Genomic DNA, 12,578 nt, shown 5'->3' on the forward strand with positions numbered 1-12,578 from the left:
CATCGTAGAACTGACGGTCCCATGGGAGGAGGCCATCGATGAGGCATTCGAACGGAAGAGGCTGCGGTATGCCAACTTAGCAGTCGAAGCAGAGGGGCGGGGCTGGAACGTGAAGGTGTGGCCAGTGGAGGTGGGCTGCAGAGGCTTTGTAGCCAGCTCCACCACAAGGCTCCTGAGGGCAGTAGGGATCAGAGGACAGGCCCAACGGAAGGCAATTAAAGAACTGTCCACTGCAGCAGAACGGAGCAGTCACTGGCTGTGGCTGAAACGTAGGGACCCAACATGGGCTCCCAAATTACCATGTGGTGCCACCGTGCGACACACACCCAGGCCTGATCAGCCTGTGGTGGGCCAACCTCGGCAGAGGGTGTCTTGTGATAAATGGCCGAAACACCCAATGAGGTCGGGGACCACAACTGAAGATGTGTCGTACTGGTGGCACCACGTGATCATTGCCAAATTCCACTCCACCCAAGAGGACATCTCCAACTCCACTCAGTCAATTGTTGTGCTGATTATTTAGGGATTTTAACATCTAGTCCTATTAAGAATCCATAATAGCTGTACAACGTACCGTGTGACTTTCAGAGTGAGGAATGGTGGTCTTCTCACGGTATTTCTCACTGGATTCCTCACTCTTTTTTGAACATGTGAACATAAGAACATGTGAACATAAGAACATGTGAACATAAGAACATGTGAACATAAGAACATGTGAACACGTGACGTTAGAATTATAAGGTTCTATCTCCATTTTTTACAAAATTGAGTTTTTTTACATAATCTGATCCATTAGGTGTTTATTAATGTCTGTGTGGTGTTATTTTTAAAATGTTGAAATGTTTGAGTTAGTAATTAATAAAATACAAAGGTTCCATCTCACAAAACATAATGGAATGTAAAAACGTTGACGCTCAATATACAGTATATGTTTATGCATGTATACTGTATGTAATATATATGTATATGGATGTATAGTGTATGTATTACATATATGTACAGTATATGCATGTATACTGTATGTATTATATATATGTATATGCATGTATAGTGTATGTATTATATATATGTATATATACTGTATGCATTAATATTCAACAGTTTGACACATTGTTTACAATTTCTATAAACAGTTCACAAGGCATATACAGATTACTACAACATTGTATAGCTGTATTATAGAACATCAAGCATCTTTACAGTTAATTTACATTAAACTTCACTCAAGTGTCAGTCTACACGCCATGCAACAGCATACTTCAAGACAATATCTTCATTAAGATGCATTGCTCTAATAGCTAACAATAGCTGTTGTTGTTGTTGTTGTTGTTATTGTTATAATAGCTGTACAACATACCGTGTCACTGTCAGAGTGAGACATGGTGGTCTTCTCACTGTATTTCTCACTGGATTCCTCACTCTTTTTTGAATATGTGAACATAAGAACATGTGAACATAAGAACATGTGAACATAAGAACATGTGAACACGTGACCTTAGAATTATAAGGTTCTATCTCCATTTTTGACCAAATTGAGTTTTTTACATAATCTGATCCATTAGGTGTTTATTAATGTCTGTGTGGTGTTATTTTTAAAATGTTGAAATGTTTGAGTTAGTAATTAATAAAATACAAAGGTTCCATCTCACAAAACATAATGGAATGTTAAAACTTTGATGCTCAATATATATGTTTATGCATGTATACTGTATGTATTATATATATGTATATGCATGTATACTGTATGTAATATATATGTACAGTACAGGCCAAAAGTTTGGACACACCTTCTCATTCAATGTGTTTCCTTTATTTTTATGACTATTTACATTGTAGATTCTCACTGAAGGCATCAAAACTATGAATGAACACATGTGGAATGATGTACTTAACAAAAAAGTGTGAAATACCTCTAAATATGTCTTATATTTTAGATTCCTCAAAGGAGCCACCCTTTGCTTTTTTGTTGTTAATAAAATAAAAATGTTTTGTTGTTGATAAAATATATAATAATATTATTAAATATATATATATATAATAACATATTATTAACACATATTATATTTAATATTATTATTATATATTTTATTAACAACAAAAAAGCAAATCTGGGATTGGTACATGCATAATTATTATTATTATTAATAATTGTTTCTTCTTTTTTTTTTTTTTACATAAAACTTCCAATTATATACATTAAACTTCACTCAAGTGTTAATCTGCACACCATGCAACAGCATAATTCAAGCCAATATCTTCATAATAATAATAATAATAATACTCCTTATAGCAGACTTATAGCGCTTTTCTAGCCACTCAAAGACGCTTTACAAACGTAAAAGATCGAGTAGTAAAATAAAAAGAAACAAATAAACAGATAATAGAAAGTATAGGCGTCTAATACATTTTTAGATGAAATCTAAATGTCTTTGTAGGACAATCTACTCTGCATACTGTAATTACACCTAGATGTATCTACTCTGCATACTGTAATTACACCTAGATTTATCTACTCTGCATACTGTAATTACACCTAGATTTATCTACTCTGCATACTGTAATTACACCTAGATTTATCTACTCTGCATACTGTAATTACACCTAGATTTCGGGCGGAGAAGCAGCGAACAAGCAACGCCAGCGTCCAGCATTTAAAAAAGAAAAGTGATCATATCATATCTATCTATACATCATATCATACTATCATTTTTAGATTACTATATATAATATCTTATATGTATTTATCAGAAATTACGAACATACCGTGTCGGAGTCTGACATTCTGGTATTTGTCTGTCAGTCACTCTCTATCTCTATCGCAATTATGTTCTTAACGCTTTCCAAACTTTCTCTCTTCTCTTCTCTTCTCTTCTCAACTAGTAGAATGGGGATACAATAGCATATCTGGCGTCTGGAGATTCCACTGCGTCATAACCCCTCTGTGACGTCATAACGGGTTGCTATGTATTCCGACATGGAATGTCTCTTAATTTGCATTTGCAAGTCAAATCCTTCTTATTTAATGTGTCAGATAATAATAATAATAATAATAATAAATAATACTTATTTGTATAGCGCTTTTGTTTGCCTGCATATCAGCCCAATAGAGCTCTCAGGTCTTCTGACGCTGGTTTTCTCTGTGTACCACATGTACAAAAGAAGAGATTTGGTGAGGCTGCATTCTCATTTTATGCACCCAAATTGTGGAATGCACTGCCAGTTTACATTAGGGATGTAACCTCAGCAAATATGTAATATGTATATAAGTCAAGACTAAAAACCCATCTTTTTAATATTTGCTTTAAATGACTTAATAATAAAATGATGGTTATATAATGATTGGAGCACTTTGAGCTGCAACGTTTGCAGGACAATTGCTATACAAATAAAAAGTTATTATTATTATGATGATGATGATTATTATTATTATTATTATATTATTATCAGTACTCAGACACACTACACTCCATGAGAGAAAATAGATCCATAAAAAGTAAAAAAAAAGCACAGTCAGTAAAAACAACAATGAAAATAGTTAAAGATTAAAAGCAAGTTTAAAAAGTTGCATTTTGAGGGATCGTTTGAGGAGGAGAACGTGCTGGATTCTTTCGCGATGCGCGTGTCCGTAGCGGCGAAGCGCGTGTAGACAAGGTGGGTTAGGGTTCGTTAATTGGCCTTGATTTCTCGTGTGACGTTACTGCATACTGGGTTCATTTACAAGCTCAGAATAGTTCACATGGACCGGAGTAATGTGCTCTCTCCTCTTGGTTCTAGTCAGAAGTCGAGCTGCAGAGTTTTGAATGAGCTGAAGTCTTGCAGTAGTTTTTTTAGGAAGGCCAGTAAAAAGTGCGTTACAGTAATCGAGCCGGCTTGAGACAAAGGCATGAATCAGTTTTTCAGCATCTTTTTGGTTTATAAGTGGTCTTACTTTAGCAATGTTTCTAAGGTGAAAGAATTATGTTTTCGTCACCTTGTTAATATGGGACTTGAAGCTTAGGTCTGAGTCGAAAATAACACTTGTAACCTCAGGTTTAATCCATGATGTAAATTTCCCTAGATTATTAAGAAGCATATCCCTCTTTGCTTTAGGGCCGATCAGTAGGACTTCAGTTTTGTCCTCGTTTAGCTTCAGGAAGTTATTGCTCATCCATTTATTTATTGCTAGAAGACAGTTCGTAATGGAGTCTATAGCTGAAGTATCATTTGGTTCAGCAGAAATGTACAGTTGCGGTTGTAATGTATATAACTTTCATTTGAGTATCTATGCCTGACACTGTTTATATACAAATACATAATACATATTACATAATACATACTAGTCAAACAGGGTGCATGTTTTCAGTATAAAGCCTTATAACAATTAGCTGCCATCATGTAGACTACAGTAACTATAGACTACAGTAAATGAGGCATTCATATGGAATCTGAACATGATAATGGGACATCATAATGACATTGACATGTGAGAACATCACATGAATACAACAAACACTAGTTGTTTTACTGAACGTATATGCGAACATAGCTCTACAGCGCCATCTCGTGGTAGGACATGTGAATGCAAGCTCCTCCTCAATGACAAATGTATTCTTATTTGTCAGCATAAATGCACAAGCTTTAACATGGTTTAAAGAAAACTTAAATAACATTACAAGAGTCAGTACAAAGAATTGTACTGTATTAAAAATAAAATAAGAAAGTGTGTTTTTTGTGCCTTCTTAACCCTTATCTGCACTGGTGACCCTAACCCAGTCTAGAAGGTCTAAAACAACAAACCTGAAATAAGAATGCAGAGGAAAGATTTACAGATAATTATAGATAATTATACAGCACCGACCCTTTCAGGATCTAGCAAAGATAATGACAGACATGACACGTTCACAATACAATGAGAAGAACATTATTTTGTGATTTCATTATCTTCTGAAACATGATTACATTTTTATTCATTTATATACAAAACTATATCTTCAAGCTGTACAGCACCACAACCCAACAGGCATGGTGAGACAGCAGTGTCCCAGGAGATCATGCATGTTCATGCCAAAGAAATCCAGAGTTGCAAAAGTTTTGAAGGACTTCAAAGAGACCTTCCTTCGAAGGCTTCAAACTAAACTAATCAGCACAAACATTTCTAATTAAAGGGCATCAAATATGTCACAATCGGAGGTGGGGGACCCAGGAATCGGAGGTCCCGGGAAGTGTTCTGGATGGCGTTTCCTGACATCATTGGAGGCGTCTGTGGGAGCCCTGATCCTAGCCTAGACTCTAATCCTAGCCTAGACTTAGAACATCTCATATCCCTGTGGAATATTTTTAAGAATCTAGTCACTGTTCAGAACAGAGAGTTTTCAGATGTGTTTCCAGGGGGGAGGGGCCCACAGACTGAGATTCATCAGAGCAATTGCGCGTCATCTCCCTGTCATCAGAATGATCACGCCCCTTTTTGGGTGATAGAAGTGTAGAAGTTTGACTGGCGGTCAATGGGAATTTCTGGTCTTCGCTACTTTAATCCGATTGTAATAAATCACGGAGGACTCAACTCAAGGGTTCGTTAACGTTATATATATTCAGTACTCCCGGCTCACAGTCACATGAGCATCCAGACACAGTAGCATGAACTATATACCGTCTACTGTCGTAACTCACACATATCTGTTTACGTCGGTGTCGTGCATAGATTACGTATTGTAGTCACGTCAATACTATGACATCTCCCCCTTTTCGTTTCTTTCCTTGAAGTAAACAACAGATGAACATTCTGTAAAAAACAATGTTATTCTATAGCAATCAATCAGTCAGGAATACTTTAACATCCTGTCAAAGGTAAACAGTGCTATTCTCCTATAGCCTCAATAAACGATAATAAACAATAATATCAATCAACATTTGGATTAGCAAATAATTATCAAATGAACGGTTCACATTCTGGAACTCTTTTGACATTCAGTATTGTGGTTTTACCACCAGGAACTCTTTTCCCTTCACTTCCCCCCCCCAAAAAAAGGTCATGAGAGGACTTGTTAACTCACAAGTCCAGTCTGACAATCGGTCTGGAGATCCGTCCAGATCTGGTCTGTGACAGTGATTCGGCACCAGCAGGTATGCTGACACTGGCGGTACCTGGCTCCTGACTGGTGTCCTCACGAACAGGTGAGGCAGGTGCTGTGTCCCCAGCTGGCTGTGGAGCAGGAACTGCCTGGAGGTGGCGTCGGTTGCGGCGGTGTGACACCCCCTGCTGTGTCTCGATGAGATAAAAGCGTGGCGTGACACTCTCGCTGGTCACGACTGCAGGAGCTGTCCAGGTTTTCTGGTGGTCCAGTTTGGTGAGGACCTTACCACCAGGCTGTAGTGGAGGTAGGGGTCTCGCCCCATGTCGTCAGTTGTAGTAGAAGGCTTGCTTCCTCTTTTCAGCCTCGTCCTTCTGCTTGATCTGCTGTTTGTCAGGCCATGAGGGTTGCAGGTTCCCCTCGATGGTCGGTAGAGTCGTCCGGATATTCCGGCCCATTAGAAGTTCAGCTGGGCTGGCCCCCGTTGTACTGCAGGGCGTCGACCTGTAGCACATGAGTGCGATGAGAGGGTCTTTCTGTTTCAGGATTCGCTTAGCAACCTGGACCGCCCTTTCTGCATGACCGTTCCCCTGTGCGTTGTGTGGGCTCGAAGTAATGTGTTCGAAGTCAAGCTTACATGCCAGGTTTCGAAACTCAGCGCTCGAGAATTGAGGTCCATTGTCGCTGACAACCACATCTGGGATGCCGTAGCAGGCGCATGTTCCTTTGAGCTTCAGAGCAACTTGAGTACTGGTTGTCGTCGTCATGTGCAGTATCTCAATATACCTTGAGTAGTAGTCTGAGATGACTAGGTAGTTCTGCTTGTTGTGCTCACAGAGGTCTAGAGCTATACGCTGCCATGGTCTGTCGGGGAGCGGAGTAGATATCAACGGCTCCTTCTGCTGTGCTCTTCTCAACTCACAACAGGACTGACACGAATAGACAATGTTCTTGAGCTGTGTGGAAATGCCGGGCCACCAGACCGAGGCGTTCGCCCTGTCCCGACACTTTGAGAGTCCTTGATGTCCATCGTGGATTCTATCGAGGATGTCTGCTCTCATTGTCGCTGGTACTCGTCACTATGCGGCTTCCTCTGACGACGAGCCTGTCGTACTCTGAAAGTTCATCTCGTGTAGCGAAGTACTCACGTATGTCACTTGGTACTTGGTATGCATGCTCAGGCCATCCTGACCTGATGTACCTGATCACCGTTTGCAGCCTCTCGTCGGCCGCAGTAGCTGCTCGTATGCTGTCCATCTTTCGTGGGCTAGCTAGCACACTGTCCATGACAGCTGCGATGTAACACTCCACCTCAGAGTGTGTGTCTCTCCCGTTCTCAGCGTGGCTCAGAGGGCTCCTTGACAGTGTGTCTGCCACTACAAGGGTCTTCCCAGGGGCATAACTAGCTACTGGCTTAAAGCGCATTAGCCGCATGAGAAGTCTCTGGCACCTTAGTGGGACGTTGTCCAAGTCCTTACTGTTCATTAGTGGGACCAGGGGCTTGTGGTCGGTCACTAGATCGAAGGTCTCGAGGCCGTAGAGGTATTTCTCAAACCTCTCACAGGCCCAGACACTCGCCAGACATTCTTTCTCGATTTGAGCGTATCTGGTTTCCGCATCCGTCAGCCTCCTGGAACAGTATGCGACTGGCTTCCAATCCTTTCCATGGAGCTGCAGCAGCACGCCGCCGAGCCCGTAGCTGCTTGCATCAGCTGAGACTGCAGTGGGTCGGTTGGCGTCGTAGAATACCAATACTGGTGATGTCATCAGGAGCTCTTTCACCTTCTCAAAGGCTGTGTGTTGTGCTGGGCCCCAGGTCCAGGCTGTCTTGGACTTGAGCAGCTCGTACAGTGGCTGGCCCACTGTGGACAGGTTCGGCACATATTTACCGAGATAGTTTACCATGCCAAGGACACGTTTGAGCTCATGCACGTTCTCTGGTGCTGCGAGCTCCCGGATGGCTTGCACTTTTGCTGGATCAGGCCGCACCCCTGTGGCGTCGACCACCTGTCCCAGAAAGCTGAGCTGTGTCTGCCTTAGCTTACACTTCTCCTTGTTGAGCTTGAGCCCAGAAGATTTGACTCTCTCCAGGACCTTCTGGAGACGGAGATCATGTTCTTCCATGTCCTTTCCGTACACGACTATATCGTCCATATAGACTGCGACGCCTTGCAGGCCTTGGAGTGTCTCAGTCATCTTCCTTTGGAATATCTCCGGGGCGCTCGTTATTCCGAACGGCAGGCGCCGGAAACAGTACCTTGCGAATGGAGTGATGAATGTGGTGAGCCGGCTACTCTCTCTGTGCAGAGGTATCTGGAAGAACCCCGAGGGTGCATCCAGGCTGGAGAACACCGTTGCTCCACTCAGCTCGGCTATGATCTCTTCTGGTGTAGGTAGGATGAATCTCTCCTCTGTTCGTTCAGTTTCTTGAGATCAACACATATACGCACCTTTCCATTCTTCTTGAGCACAGGCACCATAGGGGCACACCAGTCAGTTGGCTCGGTCACCTCCTCTATGATACCGTTCTCCTCCATGCGGTGTAGCTCCTCTCTGACCTTGGGCCTCAGCGGTATTGGGACCCTGCGCGCTGTGTGCACCGCATATGGAGTGGCGTTGTCCTTGAGCTGTATCTTCACAGGCTCCGTCTTGAGTGTGCCATGCTCACCGAAGGCACTATGGACCTCCTCGATACGTTTCACAAGGCCCATCTCTGCTGCTGTGGACCTGCTGAGTAAGTTGTCTGTCAGTCTGTCAGACTGTCCTCTGATGACGAACACTGGGAACGAGTATGACTTGCTCTTGTATGTAGTGCTAGCTTGGAATTGTCCTTGACAGTCTAATTGACCCTGGGCTGGTGAGTGATACACTGGTCTGTTTCAGTTCCCTCTCTGGAATAAGCATGTTAAAAGTCTCTTCACACATAACACTGGCATCAGCTCCTGTATCAATTTTAAACTTCACTGATGTTGCACCAATGAGAAGCTGTACATTCCACTGCTCAACACTCGTTTTTGCATTCACTGATCCCATGTAGTATTCTTCCTGCTCATCTGTCTCATCCGTTACTTCACTCACCGCTTTGGTTTTGCACTGGCTCTGCCAGTGTCCTGTCCTGTTGCATTTATTGCATGTCGTATTTCGAGCTGGGCACCTCTCTGGGTCAATGTGCTCCGTTTTCCCACACCGGCCGCACTTCCCTCCACGCTCCGGGGCTCTTCCTCCTCTCTGGTCATTTCGCCGCCATTTTAGATTTTTATTTAGCGCTCCCCGCACTTCTTGTACGGCTGCGGTGGCTACATTGCCTCCTCCTGTGCATTGACTTGCATGTTAACGGTCTCCGACTGCCGAACAGACTGTATGGTTAGCGCCAAAGTGAGACCTGACATGAGCTGCAATTTACGAGACTGCTCCTTATCCACAATCCCCACTACGATCCGGTCCCGAATATTCTCATCCCTTACTTCGCCGAACTCACAGTGTTCTGATAGGTCATAAAGAGCTCTGATAAATGTCTCTGCCTGCTCACCATGCCGCTGCACTCTCTGGTAAAAAACGGCGCGCTCGTGGATAATGTTCCGTCTTGGGAAAAAGTACTCATAACATTTTGTCATCACAACGTTGTAACTATTCGCATGACTTGCTTCGGTAAACGTGAACGATTTGAAGATGTTATCCGCTTCATTGCATATATCAAGGAACATACATATTTCTCCCGCCTTCTTGTTGAGCTCGGTAGCTACTCGAAATCTCTCAAAGCGCCTTTTCCAGTCGGTCCACTCCGTCGGTTAATCAAAAGAAAAACTATCCGGTGGGTTAAATTTCGCCATGATTTACTGACTTTAGCAAAAAATGGTCCGCTTCTGACACCATGTAATAAATCACGGAGGACTCAACTCAAGGGTTCGTTAACTTTATATATATTCAGTACTCCCGGCTCACAGTCACATGAGCATCCAGACACAGTAGCATGAGCTATATACCGTCTACTGTCGTAACTCACGCATATCTGTTTACGTCGGTGTCGTGCATAGATTACGTATTGTAGTCACGTCAATACTATGACACCGATAAAATAAGAAAACCGTAGTGCTTTTTAGATATTAGGAGCCCAAATCCGATGGCCAGTTAGGCAAACTATTATATAGTGTCGTTGCCGATCAATGATCGACATCGTTATATAGAGAAAATTAATGAAATAGGGGTTGATTCATCAGATCAGTCATACGTCATCTCCCTGTCATCAGGGATTTGTAGTTCTTCATTTGATTTGCCGTGTAAATCCCCAGACTGCCCAAATCCGATGGCCAGTCAGGCAAACAATTATATAGTGTCGTCGTTATATGGAGAACATTTATGAAATAGGCAATGAATGTGTGTCCTTTCAGTCTGCCTCCATCCATGTGGATGAACCACCCGACCCAAAGGCCTGAGGTGTTGTAGGAGGTATGAATATGATTTAGGGGGTATTTAGTATAACAGGCTAATGGGTTTATTGTGAGTTTACTTTGATTGTTTGTTTATTGCCTAGATCACCGTATTGAGAAGTCATATGGTTATTGGGGGTGATATTGCAAGGTAATTTACCGTATTTTCCGGACTATAAGTCGCGGTTTTTTTCATACTTTGGCTGGTCCTGCGACTTATAGTCAGGTGCGACTTATATATCAATAATTCATAATCTCTGACTGACATGAACTGACATACGGTAATCTCTGACTGACATGAACCAAGGAGTAACTTCCGCTAGCGCCTCATACACGATAGAATAGCCATTATACTTGACAATGTGGACATTAAACACGACAATGTGGACATTAAACATGACAATGTGGACATTAAACATGATGTTATGGACCTTATACACAATGTTATGGACGTTAGAAACGATATTAAAGTCATTTATTCCTTCCAGAGGCTGTTTAACGTTGCAATGTTGTACCCGCGAGTAGCATTTTGCTACTTCCGGTAGCGCTTCATACGCGATAGAATAGCCATTATACTCGACAATGTGGACATTAAACACGACAATGTGGACATTAAACATGATGTTATGGACCTTATACACAATGTTATGGACGTTAGAAACGATATTAAAGTCATTTATTCCTTCCAGAGGCTGTTTAACGTTGCAATGTTGTACCCGCGAGTAGCATTTTGCTACTTCCGGTAGCGCTTCATACGCGATAGAATAGCCATTATACTCGACAATGTGGACATTAAACACGACAATGTGGACATTAAACATGATGTTATGGACCTTATACACAATGTTATGGACGTTAGAAACTATATTAAAGTCATTTATTCCTTCCAGAGGCTGTTTAACGTTGCAATGTTGTACCCGCGAGTAGCATTTTGCTACTTCCGGTAGCGCTTCATACGCGATAGAATAGCCATTATACTCGACAATGTGGACATTAAACACGACAATGTGGACATTAAACATGATGTTATGGACCTTATACACAATGTTATGGACGTTAGAAACGATATTAAAGTCATTTATTACCTTTTAGAGGCTGTTCAAAGTTTCATTTTTCCTCCGCGACGCCATGTTGTTAGCCCCGCGCTAGCTAGCGGACTTTACACTCGATAATACAAGTATTCCTTAACCTTTCAGAAGAAGTTTCAACGTGAATTATGTCCTTCCTGGGCTTACAAATCCTCTCATGTCTCTTCACAGTGCCAGACTAGAGTCAAGCTCAACAGGGTCTTCTTTCCCCGCTGATTCCGCCAAGCCCGTTCCCTTGAACCATGCGACTTATAGTCCAGTGCGACTTATATGTGGTTTTTTCCTCTTCATGGCCCATTTTTGGCCTGCTGCGACTTATACTCGGGTGCGACTTATAGTCCGGAAAATACGGTAAGCACCTGCGCACCTTGCATGGCGGTAGTGGAGAGAGAGGGGAGCGATGTATTTTTGTTGACCGCATTATACGCATATTCTATACGCATAGTTTGTTATTTTTCTGGTTTTGATCGCTTATGGATTCTTTTTGTACGTCGCCAAATTTGATTGTTCTATTCAATAAATGCTCTAAAACTTACTTTTCATCTCAGCGGATTGTTTGGCGTGTCATACAATTACCAGCCCAGACCCTGCTTACGTCTCTCAGCGACTTTTTACTTTTGGCTCTATCTATCTATCTCGCTACAGGTACCCATATCCTGTCATATAAAAGTAGGCTACCTTATTGAATCTCCAGGTAATGTATTTCTGACATCCATCACTTTTGCTGTCGTTAAGATACTTTATTTTTCTGTTTTGGTAGTCTGTCCAATGTGACACTTGCCCTCCTCCACCGGCCCTAGTTTTGGATCTAGCTTGCTGTTCATTATTTTCATATAAACGTCATAACATCTTCATATACACCATACAGGATGAATACTGATTAACAGTAAGCTACTTTGGCAAATGCCCATTGAACAGATTTATTTATTATCCTATCTTAAGAAAACTAATGTAACACTCTCATCTGGGGATTTACACGGCAAATCAAATGAAGAACTACAAATGCCTGATGA

Source organism: Nansenia antarctica, assembly GCF_963989245.1.
Source record: "Nansenia antarctica genome assembly, chromosome: 1".
In the NCBI taxonomy this organism is placed as follows: Eukaryota; Metazoa; Chordata; class Actinopteri; order Argentiniformes; family Microstomatidae; genus Nansenia; species Nansenia antarctica.